Genomic DNA, 20240 nt, shown 5'->3' on the forward strand with positions numbered 1-20240 from the left:
TCTCTTTATGTTACGATATATTTACAGATGAGCTGTGCAACTAATAGATGCTTCAATTCTGCAGCTGCACTAACAATTACTTTAGATCCTGGCAAATATTTTTCTTTGTAGAAAATAAAAACAATTATTTATCAATTTTTTTCATTAGTTTTTACACCAAATTTTTGTCATTTTGAGGAAAACATTAATTTCAAGAAATTAAATTCAAGTAATATTTTTATATTTTCTATATTTTGGTCTGAATTATTGAAGCTAATTATTAGGTCTTCATTTTCTATGCAAAACAGCACATTAGCTCCAAAACCTGTTTAGAAATGAAAGTCTATAAATCACATCCTTAGCCTTTATGCTGCTTATTTCTTTACCCAAACTATACAAATTAATCACACAATGAGCATGTCATGTCACGCAAAATTAAACATCACATTTGAGCTGGATTTGCTACTAGTTATGGTTACTTTCAAATTCTGTTTTTCAGCAACTAGATTATTCATTGAAAAAAATGCACTGTGTAGCCTGTTACTCTAATGCAATAGGATGTGAAATTCAGCCTGAGTGAAACAATGCATTTCCTTTTTCCTTGTCCTCTTTCTGCTGGTCAGTCTTGCTCTGGGGTATCCCGGGAATGTTGCTGCGGGACATCTTTAGCCTTTTGCCAGCTGAATGATAATTGTTTCCTATCTCTCTGAGCCTTGAGTTCCATGCACGCCTCCTCCTCCCCCATGCCCTGGATTGAAGCCCTGAGCTTCCTGTGAGGTCTCTGCAATAACTCCAAGGGCCTCTTCTGCCACCATATGTATGTAATCACAAACTGAAAACTTTCCTTCTTAAAACACAGGACTGCCATGTAGATAACTATCTACAAATATCAGCCTTGCACTAAAAATAGTTCAGATTCATCCCTCTGCTCATTTTTTAACTGTTTGGCTTTTTTTTTTTGTTTTGGTTTTGGTTTTTTTTTTTTTTTTGGTCACACACATTGGTATTAACGTAATGAAGGATCAACATCAAGCAAATCAGGCAAAGGTTCCACCTCACGAACTTAATAGCATGCCAGACCTTCTCCATACTAAAAAAACGTGCACCAATGTGTAACCAAAATCGATTTAACTGCCCAACTGTAAAGCAGGGGAAGCTACCCAAGCTACACTGGTAGGCAGAATCTAAGTTATTTTAAGTCTATCTTAGAAATTCACCTAAAATTGTATTAATGTATTTGCAGTGAAAGGATCTAAGAGCTCTAAGAGGTCTGAATCATCTTGGGCCAACTCAAGGACCCACGGTTATCTTCAAGGGCCTTCTGGAGCCTTCCATCCTATTGCAAGGATGTTTTTGTTGCTTATGAAGTAGTTACAGATCCACTGTTGTTAACAGTCTGATGTTGGAAAGTGGCCAGAAAAAAAATAATATTAAACTGGTAATAATTAAAGCTAAAAGATGAAATAAAAATTAGGATGGTTCATTTACTTCAAGGAAAGCTGAAGCATGCTGCAATGAGGGTGGAGTCCCCCTACGTGGGGTGGGACTCCCGTTGGGTACCTCTGTGTGTGAGAAATGCCAAAAGAAACACCGTTTTTATAGGAAACAGAAGGAATTTTGTTTCCATACAGTAGTTAAAATAAACTACGCCAAATGAACTGAGGATGAAACTAATTTGAGTCTGGCCAAACAAATGCAAATTCTAAACTTACAAAGCAACCTGATTTTTATTCTACTACTTATTTTCTCAGTTAAGTGAAATCTAAAGATATTATTATTATTAATAATAGCAATAATAATGATAACAATGATCTTTATCACCATTTTTGACATTGAATGAAGTAACAGTAGTATGCTTCCAATTTTTAAATGTGAGTCAATGTAATGCAGACAATCTAGGTAAAGCTATGACCTGTTCATTCCAATAAACCCAAAATAAATTACTTAGAAGAAAAATTCTAATCTACAGAATATGAACTCCTAATTCGAACCAATGCTAAGAATGTTACATTAAGTATTGCCCAAATCTAGGAGCATTTCAGGATTTCATCTTAGAAGAAAAGAATGTAGTTGTGAGGACAACATTGTCCCCATAAAATGAAGATTACAGAGTTAAACCCTGATCCAGCACAGACTGCCTTTGTGAGAGACCTCTGACAAGTCAGGCTGAGCCAGACTTCAAATTACTTCAGCTTCCACTTCTTCTTTATTCAAATTCCGGTAACCTGGAGTAAAAGAGTGGTAGGGGGTTTTGCTTGTTTGTTTGTTTGTTTCCCCTACAAAATGTGTGCCTCTCAATTAAGATCTTGTATAAAGCTCACATTTTAAAACATGCTCAGCACTCCCACTGTGATTCTTTCCAAGAAAAAAATTTCACTCAAAGTGGCAAAAATAATGACTTCCCCATCAACTGCAGTGCAATTTGTGTTGCAAATGTAACCTTAAGTATATTTACACTTTCATCCTTTTCACAACATGATTTCATTAAGCATTCGGGTGTTTCTTTTTATTGTTTAAAGTGCTAGACATGGATTTTCTGTGGTTTAACCCCCTCCCTCCTCCTCCTCAACTCAAGGGAAAAACAACTTTACATATGTTTTTCCTCTTCTTTATATTTATGTCATCATTTTCCTTTAACAACTTTGAAAACATATGCTTTTTTTTTTAGTTATTTCCATCAGTACAGCTGAGTGATGAAACGATTAATCAGTGATAACCTAAATAGATTCATGTATACAGATATTGCTTCCCATTGGTAACAGTCATTTAGTGATGGAATTATGCAGCAAAGGCAAATGAGATCCAAGGGCAAATTTCAATTTTGAATAATTTAACTTATTTATAAAACAAATGACAAGACAACAAGTTTTTACTTTATTTGGCTAGTTTTTTGGTGTACAAATAGGATTAGCTTCTTTTCTTCTCTTCAGGAGCAGTTGTTTGGTCAATAGATTTTAATTCCAGCTATGTGACAGGAACTTTGACTTTCTAGTTTAAAAGTCTATGTTTCCCTATAAATTTGAAACTGAGAGAAAAGACCAATACAAGCCACACAGAATATTCAGTTTCCTCTATGATATACCAAGTGAAAGGACTTAATTACTCTGCCCTGAGTTTGCAACACTGACATAAAGATACTAACAGTTCCAGTAATAGTACTGCTAATTCAAAATATTGTGGGCAACAGGTATCTTCTGTTAAAAGATGTTCCCAGTTAAAGAGTAGTTTAGTCAACATGAACCACGGGTGTTTGAAAACGGAATTTGTTTTTAATATAATTTTATTCAGTCCTCTGAAGGAGAAGTCGCTAGAGGAGCACATTCCCACTTGAAGAGCATTATCTCCAAATTTGTTGTCACTAAACTAATCTTTCCTTATCTTCTATTTAACAGAAGGAATTCCTCACCCAGTTGGAACTGCCAGGTTTTTCTTAGGAACCCTCCTTGCCCAGGAGATTCTGAAAGCCTAAATTCCACAGAGTGTTTTGTCTTGCTAATGACTTCAGATCACAATTGGATGCCCAGCTGTGCATCTTTGTACTTTGGCTGGTTTGGGACTGATTTCTCCACAGAGGGAAAGTAGACAGCTACAATTATGTCTGAGGGAATCCCCCCTCAGAGCATGTGGGGGACACAACCATTGCTGCTCTAGTAGACAGCGTTTTCTCTGCAAAAGGCAATAGCTAAAGAAGGGGGTTAACAATGGGATGAAAGGTTTTCTGTGAAGTGATTAAACTGTGAGGAAATGATGAGGGTCATGAATTGTTACACGAAAGGAATTAATGAGCATGAGGTGGGAGGTAAAAGCATTAATGGGTTGCTGACACCTAAGTTATAAAGCAGTCAAGCTCCTGGACCGGCACAGAGTGCCCACATTTTCATAGCAGATTTGTATTTTGATGATCAGATAGCTGCATTTCAGTGTTTTCAAGTATTTCATATTAATGCTAACCAACCATATAGTGGTAATTGTTCAGATCTGTTAAGCCTGTGAACACATAAACCAACTTAATCACACTACGTAGTGTTCATATACTTGTCTCTAAAGTCTGTCTCTACTGATTTCCTTAGGAAAGAAAGGTCACAGGAGGATCCTGAACCAGAAAAGTGTTCGTATCGGGATTAGGGGTACAAAGCAGAAGTCCAGTGAGACATCTGGTGAGGAAAAAGAAGGGAGCACAAGTAAATAGAGGTGATACTATAGACTTAAGGTGCAAAACTGGAGAATAATGTGTACCAATAACACTCACCACACCCTAGATCATCCAACAGACTTGTAGTTTATCTTCATGGAGACATGAAGATACAGGGAACAAGCTGACTTCACAGATGCTGGGAATCCCTGTCCTGCTGCTACTCCTTGTTGTAATGATAAAGTTCAAAACTGACAGAAAGCTTCTGAAAGATGTTATTTTGAACAGGAAGTACTGGTCAGTGCAGGAGACTGTACCCTGCCCTGCATGGATTATTTGGGGGTAGCAGCAGGGGGAAGTCTGAACTAGTTAAGCTGTTCTGTCCTCACTTCCAGGAAAGCACTGGAGTTAACGTGCCCCAGGTGCTGAGCGTGTACTAGCAGAACTCAGTATCTTTCTTTTTCCTGTCCACCATTATAAATCTTATCTCCAAATTCATATCCTACAGTAATTTTTAAACTTCCTTGATACTTTGATAGCCAACAGCAAAATCCCCAGGATGTAAATATTCTCCCTCTAAGCTGATGCAGAAACGCCTACATTTTGATAGTACCAGTTGGGATACATCACAGGCACTGGTGATTTTACTACTACTTGCTAATTTGTTACTGTCAAGTATCAGTGCTGGAATATGCTCATTTTCTCTGAAGACTCCACTTGGCTGCAGGCTAACAAAGCTGCTGAATACAGAGCTTATTTATTATTGTGACTTGAAATAATATTAGTGGGGCAGGACATTCATTTTAATTTCTTCCAGGTGGCATAAATCTTTGGGTTTTGTTTTGTTTTGTTTTGTTTTCTTTTTTTTCCTCTCTAATTTAAGAAGAGTTTGCGGTTTAGGAATGAAAGACCTAACTAAGCTGAATGTTAAATACAACAAAATACCAACATGAGTGATTCCTTCTGACAAAACAGTCTTTCAGATCGGGCTTCAGCCTCATTTCAGCATCAAACGGCAGGCCTTCCGAGGAGCAACTTGCCTTAAAAACAGTCCAGTGCTGACAAATCCAGCCCTTCAACATAGTACCAGTCTGCTCCTCCACACACACTATTTCAATACTAGCATATATATATAATAAAAATCTTGGTAAGATACTTCCAACATTTTCATTGGTGGGTATGCTGTAATACATTGCATACAACAGATGCAATCAGGCAGGGGTTTAAAAAATACAGTGTACAATATCTGAATAATAGCTGTGGCAACTGCTTGTACAGAAGAGGATGACTAAGAAGTTCTGTGCAGTATTTTTAACTATCTTAAGACACTTGCCAGTTGGAAATTAGGAGAAAAAAAATGTTTTTCTGACTTAGATCTCTGGAGGACTTTTCATGTTGATCATATTCTGAAATGCCTAAATGATTAGTCAAAACATTTAAAACGAAGCATTGAAAGTGTAATATTGTCCCAGAATATGACAAAATGTGTCACCAAATAAGGACTGTATTGGAAGCATACCAAAAAGATTTATATATAAATGGAATTGGAAAGAGTAAAAAAATTAATTAATAATATATGAATGTGTTCTGTCAAACTTGTGTGTGACAGTAGAGTGAGCAAGGGAATGAAGGAAGTGTGATCCGGAGCACTTTCTCCAGGGACATGTGGCTGGAGTTATGGGACATCTGTATAGTTCTGCTGTAGAGAGCACTGGGTGTGAGATCTCATTCCACCATTTCACACAAGTCAAGTGGAGGATCACAGGGTTATGACAGTGGTGCAAGTGGTGCAATAAATTCTTAGCCTCAAGCTTTTGCACTACAATAACTCACTTCTTTCATTTGAGCTGAGCCTTAGACACTGCTCGTCAGAATATACAAAATATTCCTTTCTCTTTGTATGATATAAGTAAAGTTTTTAATGGATTATTTTCTTGCACATCTTTAAGTCTCAATGGACTGCAGAGATATTAGCATCTAAAAACAGATGATGGATTTCATAGGTTTTGAATGTTTTTGTTGCTGTTTTCTATAAATTAATGTAACAGACAACCTGGGGAGCATTTTCAGTTTCTACTTGAATGAATCCTTCAAGTTTTATCATGTGCTAAAGAAGTTTATCAACTCATTTAAGCGAAGCTTTCTAGTCTCTGCTTAACAATAGATAATTTATAAAATTTGTTATTTCTTTAATGTAGATATATCTGGATATCATTATTTGAATCTTTTTACTCAATTTTTCTAAAGTACCAGTGTCTATAACAAAAGTCTTTTTGTCTCTTCCTTAATTACAGATGTGGAGAGCTGGATTGCTTGGTTTCTTCAGAGCAGTTAGCACTCATCATTTACCTTCTTAAAGGGGTGCTGTTATCTAAAAATAACAATCTTATTCTTCATTTACCAAAACACTGGACCAAATTTTACTTTTTTTTTTTGTTTAGAACCCTCTAGTTTACTTCCTCTGAGGAATGGTAGTGTGCAAAGAAATCAAAAGATGGAGGAAAACCATAAATTGGAGTAAATATTTCAAAGTGCAGGAACATGTTGGACAAGAGCATTAGATAAAACACTTTTAAGACTAAAGAATATTACTCTGAGTAAAATACTAGAATTTCACTTTGATGGAATAGAGATATATGCTCTATTAAACTTTATATACAAAAGTAGGAAGTTTATGTAAGAATATCCACTCAGATAGGATTTGCACAACAGAGATATTAACAGATAATTGGTGGTATTATAATACAGTTGAATGATAACTGCTGTACAGGGTATGCAATATATAGAAAGGGTGAATTTGTACTGATAACTGTTACAAAATTAGAATTACAAATAGTGCTAGAACACATTTTATTACAGAAGGAAAAGGACCATAGAATGCAATAAATCTGGATACGAATCCCAAGTCATAGTGAAACAGTAAATGGTTTGCTATCATGTTCCACAGCTGCAAAGTTATTAGATGCCTGAGGTTGAAGGACATCACAGAAATAATTGTATCTAATCAAATACCCTTCATGGTGACTTGTGCAGAAAAATATTAAAATATTCTATCAAAATAAAGCTTATAGAAACATTTTCTTGACACCTTAACCAATTGCTAATTCCAGAAGACAAAATGTGGTGGGTTTGATTTGGCCCTTAGTAATATACAAAAGTTGATTCAAATGTAAATTAACTTACTACACATAAGGAAAACAGAATACAAATTAATTCCAGTTATTTTAAAGAATGATGATACTAAAATTAGGCAGAAGGTATTAGTCTGTCTTATTGCATATAAATTAGAGTCAACTGCATAATCTGAAATAGAGAACAGTGTAAGAATTCACCTTCATTTGAGTCCCTAAGTGTAACAGAAAGCTATTCTTGTGCAGTAAGATACCCAGCATTCAGCCTTGCAACATGCTGAGTTTTCTCAACGGGGTTTCCTAAGTAGGATTTCTACTCTGCTTACATCCTTGAAGTATGAAGTAAGAGCAGGGAGAGTTACCTTCACATTCATTTTTATTCATAAGAGAATTAATTTATCTCAATACTGAATTATTGTTCCTTTTTTACATTTCATTCCAATGATTCTCTTCACATGTTAAAGTATGACTGTATTTTTCTCTTCTTGCCTTTTTTTCTTTAATCCTTTGAATATTTCCCTTCTTTTTTTATCAAGAAGTGACAACTGTTTAAAACCAGTGATTTTTTTTCCCTTTGTTACCAGTTTCATGCTCTTCAACAGTGATCTCCTCTGAGGTTTTTTTTTATCAATCAGTAAAAAAAATGAAAGGCCTAGTTCCAGGGAAAAATAAAAGCATCCAGGGCCAAACTTCTACTCCTTTCTTCAGAAATATCCCTTTATATTTTTTTTTTATTAAAAGATATCCAGAACTGGTACATAACACAGTCAAGTTGAAGTCAGACATTGCTACAATAAACTAATTTGCTCAGTGCTAGATTTTAAATCCTGCTCATTTCATTCTACTCTGTCTCCCTGACCCCTTAGCTTAATTTATATTACTTTTTCTTTTTCCTTTCTTCACCAGGAAACTGTTATACTCAGTTTCAGTAGCGTTCCTAGGTGTCTTCATTGTAGAGCTGAATTTCAGGAAGCTTCTTCCATTTTCTTCCCCTACCTTTATTTTAAAAGCTTTTTCGATTTCCCTGACTCCCAAGGACCAAGTACTGGGAAATACTGGATGGAGTGTGACCTGAGGATACACCTCTATGCATTCCTGCATTTGTTGACATGACATTAGTTCCATGATAAAGAAATGCTTTGGCTGCCATAATTAATTTGTTAGGAAAAGCAGGAGTTTCCTACTCTCTTGCAATATTAGTAAATTCATTTTCTGAGAAAGGAAAATATCTTAAAACAAACAGCCTAAGAGTCCTTTTATTTACTGGAAACTCTTGATTTGGTGACAGCTTTGTTGTCTTCTGACAACTCTTCCTTTACACCAGCGGCTTCTTGCAGATCTTCAGCTGTCATCCTAGAAACTCAGGAATCCCTTTGCACAGTTCTGTGGAATAAGGCTTATATGTGGGCAACATAATTTCATATGTGCTTATTTCATTGCTTTAGTTGTTCAAGCATTTCTGTTCACGTGCACCAGAAGTGCTTTAACAAATATTCTTCTGTTTGAAGCTTAATAGAACTTAGGCAGATATGATCGCTCAGTGCTCGATGATGATGGAAAATTTACTCTGTATTTGTGGAATTACTATCTCTACATAAAAGTTCTATGTCCGCTTTATATTTAGGGAAATACAATTTGTTAATTTCTAGAGGAGTGGCTAACTTTCGGTAGGAGAAAAAGTGTTAGATATTTGGAATTGTGAATTAGGACCTAATACTACTGGTTTCTGTTTTAAATTATGCTGAATAGTATTTTTTTGTGATCTTGGACAAGACAATAAGTGTTTACAGTCATAGCTGATTACATGAAACAGTATAACCTCTATATTATATAACTGGGTACTAATCATAGATCCTAAGTAGGCTTTTACAAATTAGTAGGAAAAATGAGTTTGCAACACATTAATAGCTGTACAGGAATCTTTTAAACTAGTGGTTGGGACTACCAAGAGGACTTTCATTACAAAGAGTCCAGGAGTTCATGCAGAGGTGTCAGTCAGTGCGTAACAAGCATTTGATGAGGTGGGAAGAAGCAAGTAATAATTGCTTGTGAACAGGAAATTTTCTCAGCTTCAGCAGACTTCAGCTGGAGCTCAGCTCCAGTCGGTTTGGCACCCACCTCTAGGTGGACATACATGCTTTTATATTAGATACTTTGCAAGTTGAAAATGTGAGAAGGCCACACTTATAACCAAATCTGTGTCATCTCCCTCAAATCCTTAAGACTATTCATTCTTTAGTGCTTCCACCACAATGCAATTGAAGTCAATACTGTGCACATGAAGTCCAAAACTTCTAACAGGTGTAGTTAAAATGAGATAAAATCAGAATATAATGTCATTGGATTTGGCCACTTTGGCTTTTTTTTTTTTTTTGTGGAAATTCTCTACTCCTAGATGCTAGCCAAAAAAACAGGGAAGGGAGAAAATACCCATCTGTGGTACTATCCCTTGTCTTTCTCTGAGAGCCCTACGGATGAGAAAGGCCTGAAAGGATGGCTGTTTTCTGTGGCCACATTTTTTGGAAATCAGCATGAAAGTCATGCTGTTTCCTCTGCAAAGTGATCCAACTCAAGGCAGTGTGGGAAGCAAGTAATAGGCAGGGAAGCCTGAGGCAGAAATTTCTGTAGAGACGCTATTATGAAGGCCTCAAGCAAGGAGAAAGCGGGAAGGAAGACAGCGAAGGGATGACAGAAGGATGAAACATCAGAAGTTCTGTCTCTGCCTGAGCCCTTTGGCTACCACCACTAACAGAACCACCAAGAGACTAATGAATTTGTGATGGGATTAATCTTTTCTCCTCCTCCACAGGGAGAACGACACTTTCTTTTTAAAGTTAGATGCTGGATGGGAGACTCCATAAATGAAACCTCTTCTTTCTGTCTTCTTTGTAGGATCTGTGTGGTAGTTATACAGGTCCTGTTTGGTGTTCTCTCATGTTTTGACAGTTTGTGTAAAAAATACATCATGAAACAAGCACTGGCAAGTGTTTCTTTACTGACCTACAGCATCTTGTTTCATGAAACAATGTCTTGTAAAATCCGTTTTATATCAGAAATTTTGTGTATTTTTGTTTGTCTTTTGTTTTTTTTTTTTCAATATGCCTCTATCCTTATCTTGAAGTTAAAGCTCTGCCGTTAGGACTTTGCACAGAACTAACAGCCATCTTTACCTCTCCCCATAGTAATTTATACAATCAGAGCTTTACTAACTTGGTATAACCACCTCCAAGCAATTCAAAATCATAGGACAAGCCCCCAGAGCCCTGAAAGTACTCCATCTTGTTAGAGCTTTAACATCTGGAAATTTATTTTATTTACATTCTGGCTTTTGAATCTTTTGCATTCATTTTATCAAGCCTGTTCTCCCAGGAAAAATGATCATTTGTCCACTTCCTCCTCCTTCCCCTATTTCACATCCTGCTTTCCATTAGTTTTGGAGCGGAAGCAAAGGCACTGCTGCTCATGTACTTGAGAAGCCCCAGGCATAACTAGTCTTGACATAAGAAAGGGACAAGGCTGCAATATGGGATACTCATTTTGGTGCTGCATATATGTGTGTATCTGTGTACCCTTCTACATGGACACCTGGAATTTCCCAGAGGCATGAGAACAGAACCAAATTTTCTTCACAAAGTAACTCAACATGACGAATGAAAAGCCAGTTGTGAAACAAAGAGTGTCTTACAGAAGTGTGTTCTGGAGTGGGTTTTTTTTGTTTTTTTTTTTTTTTTTTTGTAAAAACAAGCGTTCTGTATTGAGTCTTTTCTACTGTCTTTTGTTTGTTTGTTTGTTTTTAAACTGAGATGAGTTAAATGTATTCTGGTTAAGATAAGATAAATGTCTACGGTTATTGTACATACATTGTTACCTTATCTGACAGGAAAATAAACACTAAAATCCCATCCCTTACATGGGATATGTATGCCAACCTATTGCAGGTAGTTGTTACTGGGTTGGTGAACTAGATAATATAATCAATTATTGTAGAATAAACGTGCTATAAATAACCCTCAATTGAGTATACCAGCAAGGTAGATGCTGCTTGTGTTTAGGCAGTCTGATTGCAGTGGAGCTCTTGCATGTGTCCCTTTAGGTGAAGGCTTGTTTCATATCCTTGCATCAAAAACCTTGTGGATTAATATCACGGAAGTTGATCTTAGAGTTACTGGTCTTCATTCACAGTGCAGAAAGTCTCCCTGGGAACAGGTAGAAATTTCAAATAGCAACGCAGTTCACATGTTCTCAAACACCAAACTTTGATCTTCAGCTCTTTAAAAGCTCTCAGAAGTATTTTTTTCCTCATTATCACCTCAGTTGAATGGACTTTATACTTGCCTTTCAGAAAAATGATCAAGCACATGAAGACTCTAGGTTCCTTATTGCTGTTATTTAAAATATAACAGATTAGTTTTGGTGACGATTTTTATTTACAATATTTCATTGGTTATGTATTCCTGGCAAATAAGATTCAAGAGGAGGTGAATCAAATTTCAAGAAAATTTCTGTAATTCTACCACACATTCTTGCACGTGCTGGATACAGGCAGGTCTATGTTCCAGCAGAGTGGCAGGAAATTGTTTATTTCATGCAAATGCCTGGGTTTATTCATTTTGATTCACCTCACAGTGCAGGAAGTCTTCTCTGAGAAGAGGTAGAAATTTCAAACAGAGATGAGGGCCCACATATTCTCAGCCACAATCTGATCAGCCGCGGGTGAGAAGAGCCAGTTTCTGACTGAGAGAGGACATGTTTCAGATTATCTTATACATGATTTCATTTGGAGAAATGAAAGGAGAATTGAGATGATACAAGAGTGTCTTTGTTTTACAGCTTTTGCAAAACTTTATCTCAAATGCCCTGCCATCAGTCTTCGGTCAGGAACAATTTCTAAAGAAGAAGGAAACCTGGAGGAATCATAGAATCGTAGAATGGTTAGAGTTGGAAGGAACCTTCAAAGGTTATCTAGTCCAACTCCCAAGCTGCAAACTGATCTTCTCTTTAAGCTATACTAGAACTACAAGTGTCAAAGAGAGGTTTTCAACAGGTTTTCAGAAGGCAAGAAAAGAGGGAACTGTGCGCTATGAGAGACACGATAATTTAAGAAGTAAATGTCTTACAGGCTAGAAGTGTTGAGAACTAGATGAAAGATGAAGAAATTCTACTTCTTCTTCACCATCTTCAGTTTCTGTCTCTAGACCCCACAAACCAATCCACCACTATACCCACCCTTTTCCTGTTCGTCCTCCATGGTTAGACATTATCAACATATTGCATATGCAAGGAAGAGCTGTTTATCACACCTGGCCATAACAAGGATTGCCACAATGGAGGGCTCCTGCTGTGTACAGGGAAGGGTCTAAAGGGATAATCAGTTCATAACAGCTAGCCAAGTAGGAAAAAAGACTGGAATTCTTCAGGAATTCTTTCTTGTACAAAACCTCCTCGTATACTTCAGTACGAATAAGTACTCAAGACCTTCATCCGAAAACACCACTACATATTGAATCTGGAACAGTTTGCAGAAAGGAAAAGGTAGCTTATCGAATAGAGTGCAGGCCTGCTGGTTAGGGGAACAGGACTTGCCACTGGTGAAATATCTGCTAACTTCTGTACTCAGAATGGAGTGTGGTGCCTAAGGAAGTCAGGATAACTGAGGAATGTCAGCCTATTCCTAAGTGCAAGCAGTACCGTGGATACGCTGTGATGTTAGCAAGCTACTCCACCTTCTTGTGCCTCACCTATAGACCAAGATAAGGACTCTTTATTTCTTTCTTGAATGTTGGGAGATCTAATGAGTTCAAAAAAAAAAAAAAAAGAGAATTGTAAAGGATCAGTAGAACTGGTAATATTTTTCGTATTTACTCATTTACTTCTGAGATCTTTCAGTAAGGAAAATGGTAGGGGAAAGATTGTAGAAAGCACTGTAACTGGTTTAGTACATCATCTTGTTAAAATACATAGTCTTGAAGGATTTCACATCCCTGTAGTGAGTCAAGCTTTTTGGGAGTGTGAAGCTTTGGAAAGTCAGTCAGGTCATCTCCAGCTTTTACCTGCTCATCTAGCCAAATTGCTGTTAGATCTCCAGTTTAAAGCACTCCTCTCTCTTTCTTTCTTCTCCCCAGAGGAGTTCTGTTGCTCGCCCAAAGGTGCAGCTTGATGGCATTTTCCCTCACTCTTGCTGAGGGAATGCTGAAGAGGAAAGCACTTTTGTTGCCTTAGGAATTCCTTCTCTTTATGTCTTGTTTCAGCATTGGGGACAGAATATTTGTGCAGCATCCAAAATAGCATCTATCTCTCGTTATACCAGATATAAGTCTTCAATGAGAAGAGACAGCTCCTTCACGTCGAGCAGAGTGGGATGTCTAATGTTGCAATCTACACCAGGAAAACAGGAGAAGATCAGGTCCTTCTGCTAAGACCACATCCTTACTAAGGTCAAATGCTACATTCTTCAGAATTCATAAATGTTCTTTTCTAGAAATATCAAAGAAAAGTTTTCTGTGAGTTCATGCAGGTGATGAAGAATCTCGTCCTTGTTCATTTTAAAATCCTGTCCCCAGATGACAGAGCATTGTTCTGTAATTTTGACTTTCACACTTCTTTGTGTGCTTTGTAATGTAGTATCTGTGATCCCAAAGGATCTCAAAGTGCTCTGCAGTCATGGACAGAGAAGTCTGCCTTTGAAGAACTGCACTGACTCAGTCTGCAGACCAAAGGCCTATCATTCTTTGATCCTCCAGCTGCTAGGAAACTTTGCTTACTTTGATAAGTGATCATAGATTTGTCCGATGGGTTTCATGGAGCTATAGTTTAAAATAACAACAAAGTGCATTGGCAATTCAAATACATTGATCTCTTTTGAACTCAGGTGTTTTTTCCTTAACAGAATACTTTTGCTTAATTTTTAATGGATGCATTTGGTATATTTAAAATTTCAAAGTCCCAGGTCTATCCCATTCCAGTGCCCCTTCAAGCCAAAGTGGCAATAAATAGCAGAGGTGTTTACAGAAAATTTGTACTTGTGGTTGGGTTTTTTTTGCAGGTAATTTTGAAACAAAATGACAATTCTTCATGTGAATAAAGACTTTTATTTCTCATTTACAGTTTTAGTTTGTTTTGTTAAAAGTTTTACTCTTGCCTTTTGACTTTTTTTTTTGCTTTTGTAATGGCCCAAATAAGAAAAAGTTTTGAAAAGCAGAAAAAAAATACTTAGGTGAAATAAAAGCAAAGAAATAGTAAAAAAAGAAAAAAAACAATATTTCTCCCCTGCTCTTTAGCTGTGATGCTATTTAAAATTAAGATGTTGTTTGGCAGAGTTTTTTGGCTACTGCTAAACAATGATAAACATTTTGAATTTGCTTCCCTCCTTTGAATTATTTTTTTTTTTTTTATTGTGAGGAAGCCAACATATATATCTTGTAGGATCACAGAATCATAGAACGGCAGAATTTTTTCATCTACAGAATGAATCATTTCCTTACAGTATTTCTTATTTATCTCCCTAAGATAAATAAAGCCTGAGACCCTTGTACCTGGTCTGCAATACGAAATTGTGCCTTTTTAATTTGTTCCAAAATTGATTTTTCATAATTATTATCCGTGGGCAATTGCTGGAGCCAGGCCTCTTTCATATGTGTTCACACTCCCCTATTCATTTCACATATCCTCTGAGCCACAAATTTATTTTATAAGATTTAGTGCCTTTGCCCTTGCTTTCACAATATAGAAAGCTGAAGGCCTCACCCACAGCTCAGGTCCAGTCTCCTTTTGCTTTCTTCATTATACACTCATACAACTTGACACTGACTCTTCTGCATAGTGGCTGAATAAAGTGGCAAGACCACAGTGTACAGAAATGCAGCAGATTGTACTGATCTGTTACTTGATAATGAGCTGCATGACTATTTTGCAGTAGTTCAGACTGATGTAAGTACTTCCAGAAGGAACCATATCTTATATCGTAAGAGAATTACGGGAGATAGCCGTATTTGGGCTCAGTGCCCAACACTGTTGTTCTCAGAGTAAACATTTTACTTTTCTGTACTTCCAGTCCACAATCAAAATAGGAGAGCCTTGTCTAAAATTAGCTAGAGAGGCTCTTTCATCTTAACAACATTTAGATTTGGTATTTCAAGTAAATGCTTTAAAAAGAGTAATTTTGTTTTACAGCAGCAGTCTCTCGGAATGTCTGGGCTGGATGCCCTTGGCCAGATCCACATAAAGTCTTCATAAGTGGGAAACGATCTTTATCTCCATTTATCCCCTCTTTTTTTTCCTCTAATTTTGAAATACATTGGCTGGAGAATGCATTTCAAACTATGTGACACATCTTCTTGAGGCTTTGTGTGTCTATTAATAGGTAGGACTTGAACACGTGCTCCCACATCATGCCTTGTTGTGGGGACAGACTTGGATGCATATAAAATAGAAAAATGAAAATTTCAGCATCAGTTCATTTCAGATGCTAATGTGCACTTTTCAAAACTTCTTTCCAAATGACAACAAGTTCTGTTTCCTTAGAAAACCACATAGTTTCTTGCTATAAAGACTTCAGAAAGACAGTCTCTCTAAACTCAACTGTACTTGCTTTTCAAAATTCATTTTCTTGAGAAAGGAAAAACTTCAATGCTTATTTAAAATACTTGACGGCCTGACGCTTGTACCAGTGAAGGCAACAGTAAGCACTGTCTTGATTCCTGTGGAAGAAGGATCAGGTTCCTAGATAGCCACACAAATATTTACTAGGCTGGGAGGAGCCTGGTAACACCCTCCAAAATAAAGGTTGCAATATAGCCTTCATTTACAACTTCCTGTTCTCACATGTTAATAACTTCCTCATGCATTAGTCTTTCTGGCAATTCTCCATGTCTGGTTTCTGCCTGGAGGTGATGTGTGCATTTGGAACAAACTCATACTACACTTTTGACTAGGCAAGCAGCCAAAATGGCTGAGATTTGTTGCTTGGTCTAGAGGTAACTGTCCTTGAGGACTAGCACCTTCTCCTGAATGGGAAAAAAATTAGAATTGGCAAAGCTATTAAGTAATTCCAAGATCACTTTTGAGCCAGTGTTGGACCTTTTCGGAAGTGATTTAACGGTGTCATATCACATTATTATTGCTGTTTTATGTTTGAAGAAAGCAGTCCATTCAGAGTCTCAGTTAAGTCTTCTTATGGGTCAAGAAGTGAATGAGTAATTCATTCTTAGTTTCCTCATTCTTTCATGTGGGTGTAGGAAGGAGACTGGAAGAAAGTACAGATGGCTTCTAGAATACCTTATCTCCTTTACTTACATAAAATAATGTGCATTTCCTCCTGCATTTGCGGGAGTTAGCCAAACAGAAACTCTTCCTTCAGGTATTGAACACTGTATTTAAAACAACACAGATCAACTAACTAAAATATTTTGAGTCCTTTGAAAAGCTAGGAGGCTTTCTCTCCAATTTTGACATTTTCTGAGTTTCTTCAGCAGAAATAAATGAAGTCAAAGACACTTGTCTCTCCTTTGTTTATTACAGACACTAATTTGAAAGCTTAAGTACACAGCTTTAAAGGTGTAGGTAGAATATGTTAATTCTTCTTTCCCTATTCCTTTTTTTTCCCTCAACAGGAATCCTATCTTCAAAAAATTCCTGCCTTGTGATTTTTTTTTGACACTTCAGAAGCACACTATCACATCTCTGTATATTATAACAATTCTGAACAAGAATGTATGGAATTTCCTTGCTCCTGTAGAGGAACTGAGACAAGATATTGAATCAGAAATTCAGACTCTGCAAATCTCTCTCTTTTTCCTTACCTATATGGTCTGGTGTCTCCTATATGTGCAGTGTCCTGAATGTTGCTTGACAAAAAGACTGTGGTAGGAAAATATGAAAAGACTGCAGGTTTTTTGCTGGTTGTTTCTTTCCAGTTTCTAACCATTGAGTAAATAAAAGTGAAAAATGGCACAAATAGAACAAGTTTTTTTTTTCTGGAAAAATAATATTTGCAGTTTGTAGCTATGGCAGATAACTCTGGGTGACACGAGAGCCTTGCACTTAGTCAGGGTGGACAGGTGCATCTGCACAGGTCTGAGCTCTCTCCAAAATGGCAGGATATCAGTCAACTGTAATCCAAAAGCTATGTGATCCTGCTATCTGAATGCTATGTCAGAGCAAATATAGTTTGCTGTTCAACGTGCCAACACAAGTATCCAGCTTCTGGAGAGTAAGCAGACATCAGCCCATAGCATACCCCACAGATATACCCTGAATGTTCCCAGTAAAGCAACCACTGAATTTATTTTTTCACTTCAGCACCAGAGAAGATTTCAACTCATAACTGAAGGCCTCCGCTATGAGGCTTTATCTAGTAAAATTGTTTTGGTGTGGTCCTGATGGAGTTGCGTGGGTGAGGATCTGATACGTTGTTAACTGAGCCTCTCTTCCAGGACACCTAGTTAGTGTTGAGTGGGAAAAAAATGTTGACCTGAGACAGCCATCCAGCTAAAGTATTTTTATTTGTCTGGACTTTGCCTAACTGGATGGAACGAGGAGAGCAATGAAGTGTAAACATCTATCTAAATTACTTCTGAAGACTTGACCTATCTCAGTCCATAGGATCAGATGGCTGCATCCATGGTGCTGAGATAAATGGCTAGTGTCTTTGCACAGGAATTCCCTGCCATCTTTGAAAAGTCATGGAACTGGAGGAGAACCCCGATAACTGGAGAAAGGCAAATACTGCATCCATTTCGAGATGAGGCCAAAAGGTCAGCCTGGGGAACAACAGGCCAGTCGACCTCACTTTGATCTCTGGAAAAATAGTGAAACAAGTCCTTTGGCAATGTCTTTTTGGCCACATGAATCACCTTCTGGTGACTGGGAACAACACCTTCTGGTGACTGGGATTGTCCAAGAATAAATCATGGTTGACCAAACCAGTTGCCTTCCATGCCTTCCAATTACCTTTAACGGAAGACCAGTGAATGTCATCTACCTCCTAGAAAGCCTTTAGGCACTGTCTTCCACAATGTTTTACTATCCAAGTTAGGATGTCACAATCTGGCTAGGCTGTTAATCAGAAGTGGTTGCATGGTCAGCCTCAAAGGGTAGAGTTTGATGGGTCCTGCCCTACCTGGATGTCAGTAACAAGCAGACTGCCACATTTCTCCTGTTTAATATCTTTATCAGTGACCTGGAGGAGGTGAGAAGTGCATACCTGTCAAGTTTACAGATGACACCAATCTGAGGGAAACAGTAGATGCATTCAAGGGCTTGGCTGCCAAACACAAGGACCTTGACAGGAACAACACAGGCTAGAACTGATTAACTGGGGAGTAGCTCTGTAGAAAAGGCAGGTAGTAAACGAGATACGAGCTCACAGTGTGTCCTGGCGGCAAAGGCGGCCAACAGTATCCTGGGCTATTGAAACACAAGCAAAGCTAGTAGGTCAAGGGAAGCGATTACCTCCCTCTACTGAGCATTAATTAGACCACATTTAGATATTGTGTCTTGTTTTGTACACACCAGAATAAGAAGGACTTGGGCAAAGTGGAGCAAGTTCAGCAAAGACCACCAACATTGAAGAATGAGGCTTGGAGCACTTGCCCAGTAAAGAGAGGCTGATGGACCTAGGCTTGTTCAGTCTAGGGAGGAGATATTTTGGGGGGGATCTGATAACAGCCTGTCAGTACAAGAAAGGAGGATATTAAGAATATGGGGCTAGGTTCTTTCTAGTACTGCAAAATGAGAAGACAAGAGACAACAGGCATAAGTTGAAATAACAGAGATCCAGGCTGGAAATAAAGAGAAACATTTACCTTGCATCAGTCAAGTCACCAAATGGGTTGCCCAGGGAGGCTCTATGCTCTATGTCTTGAAAGATTTTCCAGACTGAATAAAGCTCTGAGCACCCTGAGCAACCTGGTTTGACATCATAGCTAATACTGTCTTGAGCAAGAAATTGGGCTGGAGACCTTGTGAATTCCCTCCCAAATAGATATATCCAATGATCCTATAAATGCATATTTCCACTCTCATTATTTGTCTTGTTTTGACCATATATGACAACATATAATTATGTTTATAACACTATATGTTTATTACATCCAGATTATATATTAGGTAAAAATGTTTTACAATGAGGGTGGTAGAACACTGGAACACGTTGCCCAGAGAGGTGGTTGATGCCCCATCTCTGGAAACATTCAAGGCCAGGTTGGATGGGGCTCTGAGCAACCTGATCTAGTCGAAAATGTCCCTGCTCCTTGCAGGGGGGTTGGACTAGATGACTTTTAAAGGTTCCTTCCAACCCAAACCATTCTATGATTCTATTCTAAATTTACTGTCTTTAGTCAAATTAAGGCACTTTGGGAGAAGTGGAGAATCAGATAGGCCATATCAACACAGGTAGTGTAATATTTTATTGAGAAAAAATGTTATCTAACCTTGTTTTACAATTTATCTGTTCAGGGAACTGTTTACAATACTTTGCGGTTTTAAATGGAGTGGGTTTTTTGGCCTTGCTTTCAGTCATTAGATCTTGTTAATTTTTTTTTGTGCTGGACAAAAGAGGTAATTATTGAAATTTCATTCTCCAAGTAGGTACTAATGACCTGTAATCAAGTCATCCATCAACGTTTTCTTTGATTAAACTAAACAAATTGATTTCCTGAGTCTTTCTGCAAAGTATGTTTTTAATCCTTTAGTCACTTCAGTGGCTCTTCTCTGAACCCTCTCCAGTTTAGCAACCTGGAGCCAGAACACTATGTATGATTATATTATTTTATTTTCTATTTTTTTTTCCAATCTCTTTTTTTTCTTTTGCATCACAAAACCCTCTGACATCCAGCTCCTGGATCTGTTCCCACCAAATGCTGATACCAATCTGTGCGTTTGTAGAGTGCTCTTCTTATGCCTGGGTGGAAGAGTGTTAACATGGACTTAGAGCTTGGCTGCCTGCTGGGACTGACATGAACTTTCCCCTGCAATCACCACATCAGGACTTCCACTTGCAG

Source organism: Chlamydotis macqueenii, chromosome 2 (assembly GCF_036417535.1).
Source record: "Chlamydotis macqueenii isolate bChlMac1 chromosome 2, bChlMac1.mat, whole genome shotgun sequence".
NCBI classification, from domain to species: Eukaryota; Metazoa; Chordata; class Aves; order Otidiformes; family Otididae; genus Chlamydotis; species Chlamydotis macqueenii.